This window comes from Cinclus cinclus, chromosome Z (assembly GCF_963662255.1).
Source record: "Cinclus cinclus chromosome Z, bCinCin1.1, whole genome shotgun sequence".
Lineage (NCBI taxonomy): Eukaryota > Metazoa > Chordata > Aves > Passeriformes > Cinclidae > Cinclus > Cinclus cinclus.
In genome coordinates, this window is record NC_085084.1 from 58,635,054 (window position 1) to 58,657,721 (window position 22,668).

Sequence of the window (22,668 nt, forward strand, 5' to 3'; positions counted from 1 at the left end):
TGTCCTGAAATCACACCACTGTGCCTAAGTGAGCTGCTCCTCCACACTTGAGCCCTGGGCGCTTTCAGACTCTGGGGACTTCTAGTAGTCCTGAAGTTCCATGAAGAAGATGAGGTCAGGCTTGACTTTGACAGCCAGTCAAATCCAACAGGATTCAAGGAAAGTAAACGGCACCGTCTGGGTTTAGCCCACTACTGTTGAGAAAATTAGAAATACACTCTTAGAACACCACCATTCCATTTCTGTAGTATCCTGTGTTTCTGCAATAATTTCCACTTGCAGCTCAGCTTCTGATTTTTTTTTTTAAAACACAACACTGGTTACCAAGAGATGGAAAAGACACTATGAAGCTGACATCACACAATTTTCACCTACTTAATCCATGCACAGACAAAATAGCTATCTCCATTCCTTTCAGCGAGTTTTGACCATTTTTGATATTGCAGAACCCGACTACTTGATTTAATGCAAGTGTCTCCTTTAATGCATATAAGGGATGACTAAGGCTCTAACATCACTCTGTCAAAGCAGACCCTATTATTGTCTTTTAGAGCTGACATAAATTTTTTAACTCGATGGAATGGGATATTAACCCTATATTACATTTTTTTCCCAGCTAAAATACAAAGAAAAGAAAGCAGTGCTTAGACATGAGGGTGTAAAAGGTAGTAAAGGCAACTTGCAACAGCTTTTATACATCCTGCAAATACTGCTGATTGTTTTAATTACAAAGGAAAAGGAATCTGGTCTGCAGCATCAAGTATCCCTTTGCTATGTGGTCAAACGCGCAGAACAACTTAAACAGGTCTCCAACACCTCCAGGTGTGAAATAAACAGCACACTGATGTGCACTTGTAACAGGCTGGAACTGCACTTATATAAACTGCAGTTGGGAACAACTGTTTACATCTTTACTTTTTCTAGCTGACCAACCCTGAAAACAAAAAGTGTTGCAGAATCAGAAATGATCCCTGTGGTTTCCAAGAGCCAAACAATCATCTGCCATGAGAACCTACCACAGATTCCTGGTGGTGTGTTTCCTACTTTTCCTTTTCTGTATTTAATCAGGGTTGACACCTAGGAGAAGTCACATCTCCTCAGTGTCTAGATGGGGATATCACTTGTCTTTCCCCTTCACTTCCTCTATTAAGTCATTTTACTGTGGTCTAAGAGCTCCTAGGTAAACATGCAGATTACAGGAAGTAAGCAGAACAACAGAGGAACATTTCTGCTCCTCTGCAAAAGGAAACAGCGCAAACATACTCACTGTATGGCTCAGTCTGCACCTCACTCCCATGATCCAAAACACACATTGTGCACAATTTCAGGCGAGTATCTTCTTGAGGTGGTTCATGCTTTGACTATTATGCAGTGACAGAGCAGAGATGCTCTGTAGGTCTACATGTCAATGTCCAAGGGGAAATCACCTACAGAATATGCAGAATCATCACCTCTCCTGATGTGTCCTACAGACTAGCTCCTCAACAATAATTCACAGCTTTAGGTTTACCTGCCAAAAGTGCAGCTTTGGTAGGATCTGGCCAGGTTTAACACCAGGAATCATCTCTTTCTCCGTAAGGTACTTTGCACTATATACTAATGCAGCTGGCATCACCTCAATAGGGTTGGCTGCCTCAAGGGCTCAGCTCTGCAACTCTCAGAACTTCATTGTGCCCCGATTTAGCAAAACAAAGGTGTGTGAAGGATTAGGACGTGCTGTAAGGATTCTGTGTGTTCCTGGACTCCAGGACAAAAGTATGAAGGAAGTGACTGAGGTTAAAAGGGGATAAATTTTTGTTTACTCCCGAATAGCCAGTGGGCAAGAAATTTATTTATTTCAAAGGATTTGCTAATACTTCTAAGTATGTGCCTGAAATTATGGAAAGGCCCACTTTTAAATACTGAGATTTATAAATCTGACAAAGTTTCAGAAAGTGTTTTGTTTTGTTCTAGAGACACAAAAAATCCAGCAGATTCAACATGTTACAGTACAGATGTTAAAACCCTACCACAGCAAAACTGCCACTTTGTTTTTGTAGTCTTCTTTTTGATCAACTCTATTTTAGTTCAGTATAAACCTGCAGAATGACACAGAGGGCAACTTTTTTGGTAGACAACCAAATCTTCTTAGCATCTCAAGTGGTGGCTCCTAAGTCTTTTGGATGAGTGAAGCTCCACCAGTTTTTCCACTGAATTCCAAATTAATCAAAGCTTTGCTTATTAGGCAATTTGGGCTATAAATCTTGCCCTCTGAATATGCATAAGGGTATGTAATGAGAGCCAAAAAGGTTTTAAAGACTATCTGGCACTACCAAGATTTACCTCAAGCAGGTAACACTGCTACTTCTGTATCTAGACCTGCACTGCTTTATTGAACAGACCTCCTGTCCTGGTTTGGAAGACAGGTGTCTGCTAAGGAAGGCAGAAGCCTCCCTTGAAACAGCAGATGTAAATCCACTCCTCCCAAATTATTATAATTTTGAAATTAAGGGCATCTCAGGCAAAGATGTGGGAATAGGAATAATAGGTCTTTACTAATAAGTGTAAATATAAAAACAACCCAACCAACCAACCTAACAAAGCACTAATAGAAAAACTAAAACAAAATGCAATAGCACAAAAAAACACTTGAGAAGAATCAGAGTACAACCTGACACCCCATCAGTCAGGGTGCTGGTAACAGTCCAATTAAATGTTGGCTGCAGTCCTCCTGGAGTGACAGATGTGGTTCTGTTGAAGCAATGGGCCTGTAGAAGGGTGCAGTTTTCCTCAGAAGGTCCAGTGGTGATGCAGCAGGGTCTGGTTTTCCTCTGGGAACCCAGTGGAATAAAGGTAATGCTTGGCTCCTCCCCCTGGGAGGAGCATTTCACAATGAGATGATGCAATTTTATCAGTCATACAGTGGGACTCAATGGCTCATTAACAGAAGGTACTACCTGGAGGAAGGATGGGTCATGGAAAAGATAGAAGAACACTGCCCCACCTGGTTTTAACAGATGGCCCATCAACAGAAGATATCCCCCCCAAGAGATAAAGATGACTGCCCTCCCTACCTGTTTTCAACAGATGGTGATAGAACACATACTTTTGGTTACATCCTGCATTGCAACCCAAGACTTAGATACTCCAACCCTCCCCTGCAATCAACAGCCACTGAAGTCAAGCAAGGTGCAGTGAGTAGGTGCAATGCTGATAAAAGATACTCAGACTGGGACCTGTAGCTATAAAAAGGCAGCAAAAAGGAAATAGGCCATTCTGTTTCAGTGTTTTGATCACACAGCACTAAAATTAAGAAATTCCAAGTTCAAAGAAACAAAACCCATGTTCTTTTTGATTTAAGTATATGAGTTTCATCTGTTTGAGGCTTGTGGTTGATCCTCCCACAGCTGCTGCGCAGTTCTTATATTTATGAATAACAGTACCAGAATTTGGTCTGTGACAGTTTTTAAACTGATTCCTTGATCTAATTACCTATTACCCTTGGGAAAGCACCTGAATACTTTTGAGCCATATGAATCTGAAAAAAATTTAGCTAATATCACACAAGAAAAAAGAAGTAGGAAGGTATCCCAACCACAGACACAAAACCCTGTCCTCTGACATGGGAAACTGCATCGACTTTTAACTTGAGTGATCCCCAAAATTCAATGGACTGCAAAGAGTAATACACTTTCAGTGATGTGAGAAATCTGAAGGACATTCATGCTTGAAAAGTCTTGAGTTTACACTTAAAAAACTATTAAACTCTAAGTAAGGAGCAATTTATGAAGATTTCAAATTGAGTGGTACAATTAATTTTTTTAAACTTTCACCTTTCTTAGGGAAAGTGGTTAAGTATACATGTCAGTCCTACACACTGCTAAGGGCCATTCACTTCTTCCTGGTGTGCACACTTGTGTGTCAGCACAGCCACATATGTATGATGAAGAACTAAATGCCACTGGCAGTTTGATGGCATGGGAACATCACTAAAGCATGCCTACGTTTCTGGCATGAGGGTGGACAGGAACTGCTCTTCACACATCCCACATACAGGTTCCTGAAAACCAAACTGTCCTGGGAAAACACTGACCGTCAAGCCAAGAAGCAAGCCATGATACCTGCACAAAGGGCAGAATGAGAGAGAAAATGGCATTGGCATTCTCCTCAGGATACTAATTCAAACCACTAGAAGACAGAAAGGGTGGCTGGCCATTCTGGCTGACTTGGTGGCTTGGAAAAAAACACAGGTCAAATTCAGTTTCAAAACACAGTCTGTTTCCACCCAAATCAAAGGTACCCTGGTTACTCTGCTGCTCAGACCGCTGCCAAAAGGACTAACACTACCTCCCAGCATCAGCAAGCAGCCTGCCAGGCTATAGCAAACACTACAGTAATAGCCTGACAAAGCATTAGGTTAAAAACCACAATATCAACCAAACAAACCCCCCAAAACAGTCAGTGCTCCAAAATCAGCCACCAGGAATCAGAGAACTATCGTAATCCTCAGTTACTGTCTCAGCAACTGAGAAAACATACAAAAAAAGAGAATGTGAGAGAGCACCGTTTTCCTGTTGTGGAAAAAACATTAGAATGGCAGCAAGAGGGTCAAGGTCTGTCCTGACTTTGCTGTAGATGATAGGATGGGCAAGATGCAGCCTCCATGTAAACACATGCAGGAAGGTCAGTAAAGTTCTTCTTAGCAATCTCTGTTCATCTGCCTCTCACCTTTTGGAGTACTTAACCCTGTGTTCTTGGAACGAGGGCTCAACTCCTTAAGCAAGAGTTAACTAACACATATGGTGAAAAAGAAAAACTACCTCTGCAGTATCTCTCATGTGATCCATTCCTGTGGAGATGTAGGACTACTGATTTACAACAGGGTGAAAAAACTGCTCATAAGCCAGTCATGCAATGGACTCAGTCTCATACTCTGGTATTTGGCTCCATGAACATCTAAGACACCAACAGCCAAGAGCCTATGGGTCTGGGGGTTCCTACTAGGCCACAGAGAAGCTTCAAGCAAAGTAAGAGACAAACTTGAATCAGCTGTGTTTTCAACGTTCTCTTTGAACACAAAGATTCCAATTTTGTAAAGCTGCAGTAATGCATGCTCCTGAAGGACATTTGCACTTGTAAAAAAAATCTCCAAATTGCTGTCTTCTTCATTGTATCTCTCTTGCTCAGGATGACTACCATGATGAAAATGGCTCTTAGTCAAAACTCCTGCCAATGTCTGCAAATGCATAAATGAGCTATGCATTTTCTGCACTGACTGTCCTCCTCCGTCTCTTGGGCCTCATCACAGATCTGGATCAGGGGATAGCTTCCACCTGAAGCCAAGGGTCTCTACTTGCTGCAGCTGCTCAACACAACATAGTGTGAGTGCAGACTTCTTTGCAGCAGTACGATGTGCACCAGTGTGCAAGATGAGGAGGCTGATACCCAGCAATTTACAATGGGAAAAAGAAAATTCAGCTATGGGCCTGCCTTATATCCACATATTACTTTGACCAGCTGAGACGTCTTCGTGACTCTGTGATCCATGTGTTATGGACTCTTCTGTGCGTGGATAAACTTGCAAGAACACGGGAGAGATGCTCCTTTTCTGCTCTGAAAACTATTAACACAATGGAAACTGGTCCAGTTCTATAAATGTATGCTTGTGGATATTTTCCCGCTGACAAGAAGTTACAAGAGCAACAAACAGAGCTGCTTTTTTATGCAAAAATATAAAGAAGCCCAAGGATCTTGAAACAAATGCACACTCAATCCGCATCTCATAACACAGGTATACTATTTCAAAGCACAGCCCTTTTCCCCTTCTCAAACACCTACCCTTGTCACTAACATTTAAGGCGATCAGGATTATCTTGGATGCCCACAGTAGGGCAAATTTATTGTGTATTTTCAAATAGCATTGATTTTTGGTATTAGGAACTCAAGATAAAAGTAAAGATCTGAATAGAGATCTTTATTCAGTAGCTTTACCATGGATTATCTCAATTCTTTTCCAGTTCATGCTTGCAGTTTTAGCAACTAAGAAGGCAGGGTTATAACTGATGTAATTAGAAACCAGAAGCTATAGAAAATGTCCTCCTTTAGACTCCCTCACCTCTGGTTTTAAATTCTCTTACAGTAATATGTGAAACAATCAAGTAAGGCTTTCCACTCCTCACCCACTACCAGCTAGACAGGCAGGATGTTAAAAATGGTACTTAGGAAGATAAGGGTTTTTACTCAGACTCCAAAACATGGCTTGAAACTGTATCAATCCCTACAAAGCAACTGCCCTTCATGCTTGCATGCACAAACTGGAGCAGAGCAGTACTGAGGGACCAACACTCTCCCTTACTACCAGCTTTACATTCTGTGGCTAACTTTATGTTATTAAGCCACTGCTGCAGGCTGGGAAAGGCAGAGAATGAACAATCTCAGAAAAACTACAGGTGTGCTGAGGTGAGTACCCTTGCTTTGAATGAGTGAAAGGTGACATGAGGAGTTCAGCTGACAGCAACTCTGTTTGGCAGAAGTGAATGGTTACTTGCCTCTTGTGCATGTACTCACCACAAGTTCTCACTTTACTGAGTCAAGTCCTAGCCAGGTGCATCTCCACAGAAACCTACCCACTTTATATTCCACTGTCAGGAACCCTAATGGCTAGTTCTCTCAAAAAGAAAACATTATTTTAATAATTTCACAAATATTTGCTGGAAGACATGAAGCAAAATGTTCTCCAGTATCTCGACATAAAGATGGCATTTCCCACTGTTGGGTAACGAGGTAAACCAGGCATTTCTTGTAGATCATTTTTGAGTCATCTGTAAGTGAAAACATTCTGTACGATTACACATAAAGCATGGCAATCTCAGCCACAAAAGAGCTGGGATGACTTGATCTGTTTTTAACCTGGTATTAACACTACAGAGAAAGGCATCATGATTAAATGCAAAAATTATCTCCCTTTTCCCACCCTAGCCACCTCCAGTCCTTTATTTAATCCCTTGTGTTGTCCTGGGCACACAGCTGCACAGCAACATGGGAAATTACAATGAATATAGGTGTTGTACTGCCACTACTGCAGAGACTCTTGACCAGCAGACCTAGTTTTGGAGATCCTTGCCTCCCTCAGACATTCATAGTCCACCTGAGGACCTAATGGCTTGCACTGCATCAGAATTCAACAGCAATTTTTGAAAAAAAACAGAAAACAGGCCACCAACAAATTATTTAAAGATCCAAGATTAGAGAACAGCCACAGAAACATAGGAGGAGGCACTGATTTCCAGCAAAGGAAGATTTAAAAAGTAGCTGTGATGTATAGGGGGTATTTGGACATCTGTCACTAACTGAGGAGCAGCAAGGAATCTCAGAGGAATGAAGCCATTTGCTTCATCATGCAACAAGACTGTGACAAAGCTGGGACCTTAAATCTCTTTATTTCTGGAAGTCAGGTACTACTTCTCTATTCCACACACAACACTGGAGACTGATTGTCCACCAAAAAAAAGATGTCCCTGGTGTGTTATATACAGAGAAGACTGACAAAAGACAAGCAGAACTGAGGAAAAAAACCAAACCAAACCAAACCAAAACAAAACAACTTAAAATCCACTCTTTGGACTGTTTTTCTTACTCCTATGGTAATCAAAATGTAACAAGAAGATTAAAACAGAAACATATCAATAATTTCTCATGAGAAATATACAATGATCTTACCATCTGCTGGCACACAGGCCTTAATTTCTATTTTGAGCATTTTATCCTGCCAGGATTGGTTTTGCACAGAACTGCTGTGCTATGGGGGCTAGTCTTGGAACTCCCTAGATTGTCCTACTATTGGGCACAGCAGAAAGGCAGGTCTTATCACCCCACATGCCTCTCCTGCATGGCCAGCTTTTGAAGCTAGATCCATGAAATGAACTGTGTTTACAAAAAAGTTTGTTTGGTTTGGGGGGTTTTTTGCCCTCTATGAAAAGACAACACACCATTCCACAAATCAGAATCACAAGAGGTCCCACAACCATGTGAATGGGCAGCAACCCTTGACAGCAAGGCACAGCAACAGACTGCCTGCAATTCCAAATCTTTGACAGGAATCATAGAATTATTTGAATGGAAAGGATCTTTAGGCCATCCAGTCCAACTCCCTTGCAGTGAGAAGAGACATCTCAAACTAGATTAGGTAGGTCAGAGTCCCATTCAACCTGACCTTGAATGTTCCCATGAATGTTCTCACCCGTGACCTCTCCAGACAACCTGTGCCAGTGTTTTACCACTACCACTGTATAAAGTTTCTTCCAGTATCTAGTCTGAATTTACCCCCCTGTAGTTTAAAACCATTATTCCTTTCCCTATCTACAGGCCCTATTAAAAAGCCAGTCATGCCCTCATCAGCCCCCTCTAACTGCTGAAAAGCCCCAGCAGTGTCTCCCTGCATCCTCTTTTCCATGCTCAAGATGGAATTATCATCCATGTGAGACTGTTGAGGAAAGAGGGCCAGTTGAATCCCCTGTCTGTCCTTCTCTAAGTTCACAGGAATACTTGATTTCAGCAAAAGCCATCGGTGGGTTAGATTTTTCCAAAGCAAAAGTTTCTATCAGAACAATTTCCAGCCAGCTCTAAGGAAGAGAACATGGCATTGTCTCTCAGCACCCTTGAGTTCCCTCAGGCACAGTCAGGAGACTTCATGCTAATTTTGTGGAGACTGATTACTGTCCATCTCCTCTGGGGTCTGTATCTTCTCCTATGCTGACGACACAGGCTGCTCCACACATCCCAAACACCACCTAACCAGCAGATAATGCCACACAGAGGTGACAGAATGGGCAAAAGGCTTTTTTGTGGGTGATTGCTGGCACTGAGAGTGTACATGGAGGTGGGAACTGCTTACTGTTTCAAGGGAAAACCTCACAGGCTACATCTGTCTCCTGGAGCAACACAGGAGACAACTATGGAGCCCCTGCTCCGGGGACATCTGCTTCTGGGCATCACTACAATATAGCTGCCTTTGTTTTTTAAGATACATGTATTTCAAACCTGTCTATACAAGAAGTTCCTTGTGAATAATTATCTTAGAAGTATCAACAGTCCTACCTAAAACACACTGCCATTTGCAACAGCTGAGGCAACAAAAAAGACTTTTGAAAAACATGGTTAATTTTAAAGGAAAGAGTGCACTCCAGGCTTAGGATAATGTTATCAAGTAGCAGAATAAGTGGAGACACAAAACAAAAGGCACAAAGTTTCTCCCTTGTGTAGCTTAGCTAAGGGAAAAAAACCAGGATTCCAAGAGCTCTAATAATCACATAAAACCTTTTAGTATTCAGTACAGAATACAAACACAACATTATTTGGCTGAATGTCTCCATTCTTGGGTCAGAAAGGCTGTTAATCTTCACTAGTGTATCAGGAATAAAAAAATAGTCTGCACAACACCAAGACTAGCCATATAAACGTAAATGTTAATTCTGGTCACTTCTCTTCATAGTACATCATTGCCAATGTCGATTTACAAAACAGGGATGAAGTTCTTGCCTGGGATCATCAGTCCTAATGCTCAAAGCATAATCAAATAGTTAAGAATGATGGACTCAACTCTTTCAGGTTTAATGATTCAATTTCAAAAATCACTGTCCCAGTGCAAGAGTGCTATATTATACAGCTTAAATTTTTTTTTTGGACATAACTTGCAAGCTTTGGGAAGTAAAGAGGTTACAAAACAATCAGTCAAAAATACTAGGTCTAATGCAAGTGATCTGTTATGGTAAATACAATATATCTTCAACCTGAAAATAAGTTTATTTATGTTTTAAATTCTCTTCTAATTTAACTGTCTTTGCTGAGAAGGGAGAAGACAAGGATCTCCAACTTGTACCACACCTGCAAAATGAATAGGAAGTTTGTCACTGACTTCAGCATGCGCAACACCATATTCACCAATGACTGAACCCAAAATTGAGTAAGAGGAAAAGAAAAAGCCTGATCATTTAGGTCTTATAATTTAAATGAATCTGCAATTTAAAAAACCCAGAATTCTTTAAAGTGACTTAGTATTACCATGGCATTACCATTTCTAATATTAACTTTAATCTGGATGCAAGTTCAGCAGATCTGCAGTAATAGTGCAACGAGTATTGATGAAATACACAACACAAGATGGGTATATGCAGAGTAAAAATGTTGCTACATATTTTAAAGTGAGATTTATTCCCCCCAAAGTTTAGGAACCTTGCTGCAGTAAGTCACAATACTTGAGTAAATAGGAACCAAAACAGAACACACAACATTTTTGAAGTAGTCAAGTAAGTTAAATGAAGTTTCACACAACATTAGGCTTAAGACAGACCTGCTGTGTTGTATTTATATTCATTTCCATGAACACAATACAAGTAATGCTGAATGTGTGCCATCAGCTGGAGGTCATGGGCTGTGTTTAATGATGCTGCTGCTGTTGCCACTGCATCTCCACAGCCCCATGATGTCCTACACCCCCCACCTAGTGATGCCTGCCTGGTGGGAAGGTCAACCCACCAGTAAGCCAGCATTTTCTTCTGGATCCTTACAGCATCAGTCTTGCTAGAAAGGACCGAACTTCTTCAAGATGACACTGGTTACAGTCTACATGCTGTAGGGCCTGCCAGTAGGGCCCAGAAACCTTGGTTATGCTAGCTTCTGTCCAGGCTACTAGGTCCTCTTGTGCCATCTTTCCTTACAAACATTGGATGGGAGCAAATGTAGCCAGGACATTTCAATGTGCACTTCCCTACCCTTGCCTGGCACTCTCTGAAGTCCAGGTATAGTGATAGCGGCAGGAAAGCTCTAAAACACTTAGAACAGATAACCAGAATTTCATTATTGTCATCTGTTGTAGCGAAAATTTTAAGACAGGTCTCTGAGCTCAATCCAGACCCTGGTGGCTGTATCAAAGACTGTTTTCCTCCAAGGAAACCACTACAACACTCTCATTTCAGTTAATTTTGACAGTGCTGAATGCAACACTGGTCAGCAAGGTGGTTCAACACTCTAAGGGCAAGAAAGAATGAAGGCAAGCAAAAACTGGAGCTCATCCTCCCCTGCATCATACAGCCCTGCTGCAACCCACCACGGACAGGGGGCAGTAAGGGAGTCAAGGGCATGGGCTGCAAGGAGCTTGCACTACACAGTAACTGTACTTGGTACTACTCAGGGTCAAGGCAGGGGTTCTTCCCTCACTTGAAAGATAAGAAGGCAGTCCTACTCCACACACACAAAGCAGTTCAAGGTAGAAAGAAAAGCAGATCAAATAGTCCAAAGTAGAAAGTTGAGAGTCGCAGTTACAGAGGTCAGCTCCATAGCTGAGAAGAGGCAATTATTTTCAAACTACAGGCCAACCCTCCACGAGCCTTTTAAACAACAATTAGTCAGTTGCATCTTTGTTTCAGGTAGTCCCAGGGAATTAATATATCCACCTAATAGGAATACACCAAATGCCTCTTAACAAACCAGTGTTATTTCACTCTGATTTAAACTCTGTTGGCACAAATCTATGTGCATTGTTTATGCTTTTGGAAAAATTAAGAGACTCAGTCCACAAAATTAAATATCCTGAAAGCACTTGTAATTCAGGGAAGCACTTGGGCAAGATGTGTTGGTAGAGACAGTTTTACAAACTAGAAGTTTGTATTTATCCAAGGGAGGAAACAGCAAAAACTAACAAGAGTGAAGTCTTGATTTAGAATAATTAGGAAAATTTATACTGTAGTTAGGGATGTAAAGCTAGCTCAAATTTGCCTCAAAACTGAAGAACTAGTTTAAACAGTTGTTCCAGGGTGGGAAAACAGAACCCACCTTGGGACTGCAATTGCTCAGAGACAGAACTTGAAAGGCAAAATGATTTATAAACAAATGGGAAAGAGCTCTCATTGATTTCTCTTTTCCTTTTATGTCCAGAAAGGAAACAAAAGTACTGGCCAACTGGACAAGGAGCATTTCCTTACTTTCAGCAGTCCAATACATGATTAATGCTATGCTTGGAATAAATAAACAACCTACATACACCATACAGGGTGTGATTCAGACCTCAGACAGATCTTCAACTTGAGAAACTTAACTGATTTAACAGATATTGTGAGATAAACATCAGGCATACAGCTTTGAAACTGGCACTGTATAATTATGAGAAAGTAGGGAATAAATGCAAATATATTCATCCCAATATTAAGGAAGAAACTAAACTGCAATTGTTTGGTTTATTTAAAAATTAACTACGGGGAATATTCTGTATAACCCGGCTGCCACTCTTTCCTCATCACATAGTAAAATGAATCCCTACAAATTAAGTCTTCAATTCTCAACATACTTCAAAACCAATCTCAATATTTTGTCAGACTTTTAAGAAAAGCACACTTCAAAAATAAAGGCTCTCCCCAGTCCCTTCAAATAATTTTTTAAGGGAGCTGTAATCCACACATACAGGCTTTCAGCTTTTCTTACATCAGCCTGTGGGTACTGAGTGCAGAAGTAGCAAAGCAGCAGCAGAGGTGGGGACACACTACAGGGAAGGGTAGGGAGCTGCTGGCATTTGCATTGGGGCTGCACCACTGTGCATGTGCTGTGACACCATGGGAACATGCTCGGCAAAAGGCAATCGGTGGGCAACCACTCTGGCACAAACTACTAGGTCTCTTCATTCTTCTCCTTAAACACTAACAGCACTAAAAAGGTAGAATGCGGATGCCCTCCTAATTACAGATAGTAGAACTGAGTCTCTCTCCCATTCTGATTATTCACAATCAGCATTAATATTTATATACGATCATAATTTACTCATGTGGAAGCAGAAAGGGGAAGCAAATACTTTTGCTATGCATGCAAAACAAGTTCACTGGCTTTGCACCAGTATAGCATTACAAGTCTGGTATTTTTCCATTTTTCCAGTGAAGGAACACTTTGTCTTGTTCTTTTTGTGTTCTCAGTACTGCAGACTACCACGATGTCACAAGCAGAAAATAGCTGTAAAACCGGCATGTCTGATCTACTTCAACAAGTTTGGAAGAAATGAAATGTAATTTATTATAGCCTATTTATGTCTGCAACAATTACCCTTCAAAACCCGAAGGAGAACAACTTAATTGAAGGTACATGCCTTCTTCCCTGCAGAAACCTCAAACAGCCTCAGGCAAGAGCCAATACAGATGTAGTACAAGGCATTAAAAGAGTGTTGGATGCTGTAGCTAGCAATTATCCTGGTATTTAAACAAATCTATCGCTCATCAGGAAAGCGTTTAGTGCAGTAGTCAGAGCGAGACAGGCTGACATGGAGCACAGCTACTTAACTGTCCCCTCCAGCGATTACAGTTTCTCAGACTGAGAGTCATGTCAAATTAAACAACTACACATTGACTTTTCACTTCTATAAACATTAAGGTATGATTGACAATTCTTGGATGCTGTAAGGTAGTCGTTATAACCAGCCAACGAACTGTTAGCTAATTCGTGGTGCAGTTTTTTTTACCCCTATTCTGAGCCATTTCTCTTGGACTATTTTTACAGTGCCCTATAGGTAACATCTACTTAGGCTTTTTGCAGGGTCACTGAAATAAAAGGTCATCACCACGAGACCTTTGTGTGAGAAAACGATATACAATTAAGTGACTTGACCTGGTCTACAAAATATCCTTTTTCCTCTCTCAGTCCTGGCCCACACTTACCCACTTAACTCACGTTTGGAGATGTCTGGACAGCAACAACTGGATGCCAACACTGCAGTAAATACTGTTAATGTGGTATCTAGAGTATTTTCCCTAATTCCTGCCCTAAGTCATGGAGAAAGACCTCTTTGGCCTATGTAAACCAAACACTGCAAGAGCACGGAGTCACCTGGCAGAATGAGAAATTAAATTATAAGCTCTACAGAAGTGTTCTGAGTACATATTCATAAAGACCTCAAGCTTCCTGAAGTCATTACAGTATCCCTATGACAGGGCACCCCTTGCTAATACCTGAAGGCCACAGCTTAGTAAAGTTACTAGAAACTGAGCGGATACATAAGGCAGTCAAGGTTGTGAGAAATAAACCCCTTTGATTTTATATTCAACATTCTGCTGCCTGAAACCACTATGTTATAAGTGACAGATTTACTATCTACCCCGCTAATTCAAGCCACAAAAGTAATGGTGTCCCAAGTTTTCCCTCTCAAAATAAAAGTAGTAAAAAGAATTCTGTAATACTTAACACTTTTATCACCACTGCTGTCACCTCCAGTCCATCCTCTACCCTTCCTCCTCCCTAAGAAACCTTACCAGATTTGTTAAAGCCTCTGGTAAAGAAGTAGGCAAGATTAATACTGTATCATTAAGCTAGTTATGAATACAAATAAGACTAGAATGCTACTGGTAAGTCTGGAAGCCTCTGTTCTTAAAAGACTAGTGAATCTGAAGCTTTACCTTAATTTTGGTTGTAACAGACTCCAAGATCAATTTTACAGTGTTGGCTTTTTTGGATAAATGTAAAAAAAAAACCCAAATAAAATTAGCACTAATAAACACATTTGTGAAAACTGTTCTGAGCTAGAAAAGCACAGTCTCACTGCAGTATTGGCACTCAAAGCAAAAACAAGTGCAGGAACCGAAAATAGGTGAGGAGGAAAACTGAAGTATAGTTATCGCTCCTGTCTGGTAGTAACAACTGCAGTCCCACTTCTTTTTCCACTTCTGAACTATATTTAATAGCTGAGCACAGGTCTCAGAAATCTAAAATTAAATGTTAACAGTATTACAAATGTATGTCACCCTCTGGTTGAAAAGTCAGGCAATAATAAAACCAAAAGACTTCACTGAAGATTCCAGAAAATGACAGCTTTGTTTCAACCTCTGAAGATAAAGCAGTCACAACACTGAATACAGTGAAATATAACTTAATTCACAGGCTTTGCAGAACAGCACTGAAATAAAACCACTCAAAATCACAGGAAGCATTTAAAAACTTTGCTGGTCTATCTCAAATATTTTCTTTCTTTTTTTTTTTAACCTGCTAACTACCACCCAAGTATCTAACTTTTACTGATGCAAGTTATTGTCCTTGTCTGTAGACCAGCCAGTACAGCATGCTTTCCACTTCATGCAGCTATTACTGCTTAACTCCAGAGGTCTTTCTCAGACCACCAGATGCCCAGGACAGCACATTTACCTCCAAAGACTGTCTCAACTTACTGACACACAAAGTGTCTTGGCTGTATTTTGTACTGACTTCCCACTTATATAATTAGACAAATTATCCTTTTCTCAATGATCTTGTGTCCACATTGCAACTGAAAGGACTAACGCAAGAAGGGATAACACAACAAATCCCAGCACATGGCCAGATGTACAGTAACTTGTCATTTTTATATTTTAAAGCTTCTGCCTAAGTTTTCTCCAAATATTCTGCTCAAAGCTTCACCTTCCAAGCTCTAGGAGACATTCACAAATAAAAACCTCCACAAAAACCAAATCTGTTCAGCTCTATTCAGTGGTTACCAGCCAACTGCATAACTTCTACTGTAGATAGAAAACTCTTTTGAACAAAGAGTTTTTTGAATATAAATTTCACTGAAGAGGCAACACTAAAATTCAGCATTTCAACAGAACACTAAAATACTAAGAAACAGCATAAACATAAGACAGGGTCCCATCAGAGAAATCTGTGAGTGCATGCAGTCTTTGTATACAGAATGTGTGCATAGTGTATGTGTATCTATACATCCATGTATATCAATATAGGCACCCAGACACAACTGCAGGTATGTGTACATTATATATATTAGATATATAAAGCTAACTTTCAGTCCTCAGAAAACAAAAGCTATCCCCATATAACAGCCAAATTCCTACATAACTCAATTTCGACATCTCATCTGGTGTGAACTGCACTCATTCCTAGTGTAAACCCCAGCGCGCTCTGCAATGATATACTGTAATGTCACATCGCAATCTGGATTTACTATAAAGGGCTGCTGACGAGTTTCAGAGCAGTAAACATTGCTGCGAGGTGTATTTCACACTGAGCTGGTTTTTATGAAGAACACTTCACCGCCCAGCCACGGCACCCAGATGATGAATGGTGAAAGATGCATGACAAGCTTCATCATTGTTTGTAAATCTTAACTGTTCCTGCTCACTAACTCTGCAGGCAATTTTCAAAGACAGCGGCCGACAGAAGGACAGCACAGCTTTCCTGAAGGTTATTCAACTTGTACTTGGCCTGAGCTATGCCTGTGAGGAACACTGGAAATAAACTCCTCAGCCATACTGAATCATAAAATTAAAAATGTCTGATGGGCAGGCACACTGATGGTTGCCAAATTAAGAAAGCCTGTCAAGTAGCCTTGGTATCTGTCCCCTACCCTGTCCCACAGAGTTCCATACATCAAGTTCAGGGACCATACATCAGTATTATTTACACATGCAATATAAATATGTATATTTATTAACAGGCAGAATTAATTATGGGCTGCCTGGTCCTGATCCCACATGATGATTCCCTGTTATCCTGTGCAGTTACACACAACACTCCTCCAGCAACTTTGCCCACTGCTTGTAGGAAAGCTACTTCTCCTCTGTCAGAAGTTTCTTTTTGTGACTGGGGAAAGCAAAAGACAGAAAACTCATAGCATGCAAGCATGATAATGGGAATAGATGCTGCCCTTCTTTGTTTCCCGAGATCATTCTGGGAGCAGCACCATAGACTGCAACAACCATTTGCAAAGAATCAGAATTCATCTCCCTTCAAGAGGCAAGGCCAGCCTACTCTACAGAGACATAGCAACCCTTTTCCTTTCCCTATTTCTTCAGAACTCAGTAACCAACACTTCTTTTGCTAGAGTGTCTCACAATCTACACAGGGTTACTTTACAAGCAGGAGAAGCTGCAGAAGAACTAGCTCAGATGTAGACTCACCTGAGCTGCAAAACTGGCATGAACTGCAAGGTAGTCTAGACAAGTTATCATGCATTGAAAAGATTATAGCTGAATATGGAGTTCTCTCTTCTCTTAACCAGACAAGTTACAAGGATGCAACTGCACATTAAAGCAAAGCAAAGAGGCCAGCAGAATCACTGTTACAATTACAAATCATGCCAGGGTAATCACTACTGTCCTGACAAGATGGGCTTCATTTGTTCTATCATGTTATGGAAAAATCTGATTTCTGTCATAGAATTTCTGTCACAGTGTGAAAATTCTGTATCCAGAGGTAAGAAATTCAGAGCATCAATGCCATACCAGGTGTAAAAGAAAGCAGCTCAGCTGACAGTGTTGATTTTCTTCAGTGAAGGACTCAATATTCTGCAAAGCATGAAGAAAAATCCTCAGCCTCATCAGCTATAGAAACATCCACCATCCGCCATGACATAAACAGCAGCTCATACTACATGCACAAAGTTAAATCCAGGGGTGCAGTGGGTATAAGCCACTGGTCTCTCTCAACATATGGCTCTAAAATATTTGTAACTGCAGGAGATGCTGAGAAACCTCCTCTGCTAAGAGAATGCAAAGCAGAAGAGGGAAGGTGTCCAAGGAAAGCTATCAGAGCTTATTATGTATTCCAGCACAGCACCCTGGCAGGTGCACAGAGAGATAGATGCTGATGCCTCCTTCAGGACCCAGTGCCACAAGGGTGGCAGCACTCTCTCACTGCCAGCTCTCTGCTGCACCCTCAGCAAGGCTTTCCCTGACTGGGATTGATGGGACACTGCAAACAGCTTTTCATGGAAAGAAACTGAAGAAGTAGAGATTTTGGCAGCACACATAAATGCATTGCTTTGAATCTGGCACCTCCCTGGGCCAACCGTACCACTGATTTAAGTTTCCTCAGAATAGAAGGACTTTCCTCAAACCCTTGTTTTACCAACTCAAAGCCTGAAACTCGTAACGAAACAGAGGCTTCAATTTCAAAAATGCTGCATCCTTTGATCCACACAAAATACTAAACAAAAGACAAACACATCCCATGAAGAAAAACTCTTTTTTCTGACAACTATGCATGTGCATGTGGTTTTGCAGGTGTGGGGGGAGATGGGGTACCAATGGCAACTGCTGAGGGTTCAGGCTGTCCCAATCTCTGTTGCTAGGATGATGCAAAATGGAGGCATTTCCACAGTTTCCATGAAAGCTTGAAATTCCTGCTAGGGAATGCTATAAAGCCTCAGTTCAGAAATATCTCTGTTTCTACAAAAACAGGTGGAAAGCCTTCAAAAATTCAGTTTTTTCTACTACTCTTGAGGCAGGACCAGTAGCTGCTCTCAGATCAAACAGCAAGGGTTTGTCAGTTGCCCTGACATGAATCAGCAAAACCTGTGAATCAGAAAGTCATGAAACAAGCCTGTGTTCTGTAATCATCCAATGCAAAGCTACTCAGTGTGCTTCTCAGCAAGCGTAACATAAATGATGCATGTGAGGAAGAAACTACTAAAATGGGCCTTTCAATCAGTACTGAATTAAAGAAGAATGAAAAAAAAAAAGCTTGTATTACTTTATTTCTAGGAATTCCCAACTGCTCAAATCTTCACCAATACAATGTCATTTAGAACACAGACCAGTAATTAATAAAAGGACTTCCACACACAGAATAATAAGCTTATACTGAATATGCCTTACATTCTCAAATGTATTTTGACAGCTACCACTACAATTATTGAAATTATTCAAAGTATTCTTAATACCATCAGGAATCAGGGTTAGCAACCTGATTAGCTTATAAGATAAAAAAAGGCCATGCTCAACAACTGTCTGTTCAGCTATATCCAAAATTCAAATTTTTAATGACAATGACACATTAAAACATCATTTGTCTGCAGAGATCTATAAAACCTTGTAATGCACATGCAACATAACTAAGGCATGCAGAAACTTAACACAAAATCTGCTCACTGTCCTTGTAATCAGTGCCAAAGGGAAGCTGCATGAAGCATAGCCACTGAGGACTGTAAGAAGCAGAAACGAGAATGCACAAAAAAACCAAACAGTTGCCTCAAGTTCAAGTGACCCACTCAAGTGAACTGCTGAAGATCTACAGATTTAGATCCTTACTCCTTTCCTCTCCTTTAGTGTTATTTCAAAATCTATTGCTAAGAGTTTGATATAAAATGATAGTGGAAACTAGAGTCTTGAGCTCACAGCAAAAAACACTGCCTGCTCTTTTATCGTTAAGGACATATAATCTTGAGTAGGGGTCACTTTTTAAGGAAAAGATGCACAGACAGACACACACATACTTAACACACAAGCTAATTACTGATGAACTTCTGGGTGCAAAATTTTATCCTTCCCATACACTCCGCTGCTGAAACCCTTCCAAACTCAAGATGAATTTTGGAGATGATCTCCAAAGAGGCACACAGAAAAGGAGTAGAAGAAGTATGTCTTACACCTGACAACACCTGGACCGCCCGGGACTGACACAGCTACTCTTAAGCTTACACAGATTGTGGCTAGCCCGCTGACAGAAGAGAATTTGGGAAATTTGCTACAATTGTTTCCCAATTCAAAAGCACTTTATTAATTCAGCTTTGTCAGTGCATCTTCCCAGCTAGCTACACATTTAAGAACAGAGGCAAGGCTTACTGGGGCTCTTTGGGGCAATTTCTCAGCCATATCAAACCAGCCTGCTTTGTTTGCAGCGCCATCTTTTTAACTTTGATGCATGCAGGAAACAGTTCAGGTTCAAGGAAATGGTCTCAGTGACCTTTTGCTTACCAGGGCTTCTTGACCTCTCTGAACCTACAGCCAGGTGCCCCTGTGGCTCTGAAGTCTTACTTGTTTGTCATGGCATTCACTTCTAGTACATATATTCATGCGAAATTATGATATACAGGAAGCTGCAAAAAAGGGGAGTAACTTTGGTGCATGCACAAATACCCAGTTGGGAAGAAAACCCCCAATCTTTCCATCTCTCAAGCATGTTTCTAGGGCACATAGCATTCCTTGCATTCCAGCAATGCTTTTGTCAAAGTGGAACTTTTTATCTTAAGCAGGGAGACCACTTCCAACATGCCCTTTCTTGTGGAACTACTGGGAAGAGGCTCTTTACAGAGCTGCTCCAATTTGGCTGGGCTTCTCCCACAGATCAGTACTGTTGATGATACAGCATCCAAAAACAGAAGCAGGGGTGAGTCTCTAAATGCAGATTCTGGAAGTGTCTGTGTTGCTTTCACTTCCACAGCTGTTCAACTGGGGATACCAGCTATCTGAATTCTATAGAGGACTGTGAAAACGTTTTAGTCCTGGAATCTGCTATGCTGACACAGAAAATCTTCTACCAGAAATGTTCTTCTTCGTAAAATGTTTGCTTATTTACACAAAACTGCTGGTGTTTTCTGCATCAAAATATTATCTTTTCTTACATGTCTTTGGGAGAACTTTCAGACTCTCGCTTAATATTTAAGCTGCAAACACAGAACTGCTCCAGTGCTTCATTCCCTGTATTTCCAACACTCATGACACTTAGGACAGGAAAATAAAATATTAAATTCTGTTCAGCAGCTGGAACAAAATTTTAAATGCGAGACATCTTTTTCACCACAGCCAGACATATGGTGTAATTATCTCAACATTTCAGACAATGAGGACATAGAGGAGGTTTTACTCCATGCCAACTTTAAGAGCAGGTAACTACTCTAAAATCTGTGTGTCTGCACATACAGATATGTTTATCCTTTGCTTCTTTCTATTTGAATGTTAAATTTTTCTGCCACTTTCCCAAAGCTGGAAAACACTTTCATACAGATAAGCAAATGCTGAACTTTCATGCAGTGGAAACAGACCCAGAGTGAGGCATGTGTCTTGCATGTGCTTTTTTGCTCTCTCAAACCAAGGTCTTTCGCAGGTTATTTCACAAATATAAATGCTGGAGAGGCCGACTAAAAATCAGTGAAAGGTGTTGGAATATTCTGGGTAGTGAGCCAAACCTAAGAAGCTTCATTAAAAAAAATAAAAAAGGAAAAAAAAGCATGCAAAGTATTTGGCTTTTGGAGATGAAATACGCTGTTGTGTCCTACTCTCACTTCCCCAATTCTCAACTTGTCTTCCAAAACTATACTTTTGCATGCATATGCACAAGATTTGACAACATTCTAACATGTATTTCCTCCCATTGCTTTTGCAGAAAAAAGGAGGAGGAAATGTTTTGCAGTACGGAGCATAAAATCCCCCTCCTACCTAGAAATCACTGCCTAAAACTTAAAACTTGGTTACCTAAGGAAGCCCTCTACAAACATTCTTTTGCTGTTTGTCATTGGTTTATCAACTTTTTCTCCCCTTTTTCCCAGTTTCTGCTGAAAGGGCAGCAGCTGTGCTTAGCTGGAAGCAAAACATTTTACTTGGAAACCATTCAGACTGCAAAGAGATTGACTGATGGTATTTTGCTACTCAGAAAACATCAGCCAATTACTAGATGCAAGACACTGTAACTTGCCATGATGGTCCTGTAAAAGTGCTATAGAAGCTTATAGAGACCTTCAAATCATTGAAAGAAAGAAAGTGTAGATCTGTTCATCTCTTATCCCTTTTACTGTAATAGGTCTAAGCAGACAGTTAACTTACCAAAACAAAATTAGTTAAATGGTCTCACTCAAATACCACAACAACACATGAACTGGCAAAGCCTCTATAATGCTGAACCTGCAGCTGAAGTGAGGGTAATAAGACTGTATGTGTGTATTGTAAGACCACTGCAGATTCCTGTCTGGGAATTTAATGGCCATTTTTGCTAAAGAGGCACATTTCAGATGTTTTGAAAATGTGGCTAAAAAATCAGTTTTTTTGTTTTGACCTGCAGCTCTTCTAAGCACACTGTTACCTTCTTGCAAAATTTCTGTGTTAGCAGTACATAAGTCTTCAGAGAGATCTTATAGTCACTGGTTTGCTGCAGTTTAGGTGAAGTTTTACATTACAGTCTACATTATACAGCAAATTACACTAGATGATCCTATTGCTTCCTTATGGATCTACAATCCATCAATACATATTTTTAAAAAGAAAGGAAGCCTCTGAGCATGATTACCACTTCAAAAAATTGAATAAAGTATGATTTTCTTCTTTCAAACATGTACTAGAGCTGTCTTCAGCAAGTAGCAACCACTAACCCTGCAGAAACACATCACTTAGGCTTCATAACAAAGGAGTCAGGCACTGGACAGAAAGAACAGCCCAACAGTCAACAGTCAAATACTTAAGAATGTGTCTTATGCAGGAGACAGCAACTGCAACATGTGCAGTCAATACTCTGGGGAAACGACCCACGCTCTTTAATGTACAGGATCTACTCACAACTCACACAGGTGACAACAGAGGCAAGAAACCTCTAGCCCTCTAAGGTCTGTGAAAAGCCCCAGAAGAAAAATGTCATGGGAGAGTAAATAAAATATTTCCTGGGGATATTATTTTGTCTGTAGACAGAAAAAGTAGAAACATCTTCTCCAAGAACATGTTGAAGAAAAAGAAGATACTTCTAAGAAGCCTGTTGGCTATTATCCGGCTCACAGCTTCAAATTTCTTCCAAAAACATTGGTGCCTCTTTCACCCACTAGCTCCCTGCTATGGAAAAACACTTCTTCAGAGTCTGGAAAATGCTGTTTGATCTCAGTAAATTACATCTCACTGCTTGTCGGTTTCTGATTGATGGTGTAACTTAGGGAACAATATCTGTGTGTGGAGTAGTGTCTGGAGAAGCAGT

General features: G+C 40.6%; 1 protein-coding gene across 1 annotated transcript in view; it reads right to left on the reverse strand.

The window, feature by feature from the left end:
* DMRT1 (doublesex and mab-3 related transcription factor 1) overlaps positions 1-22,668 on the reverse strand; it is a 57,358-nt gene that overhangs the window by 1,068 nt on the left and 33,622 nt on the right. The window lies entirely within an intron of this gene.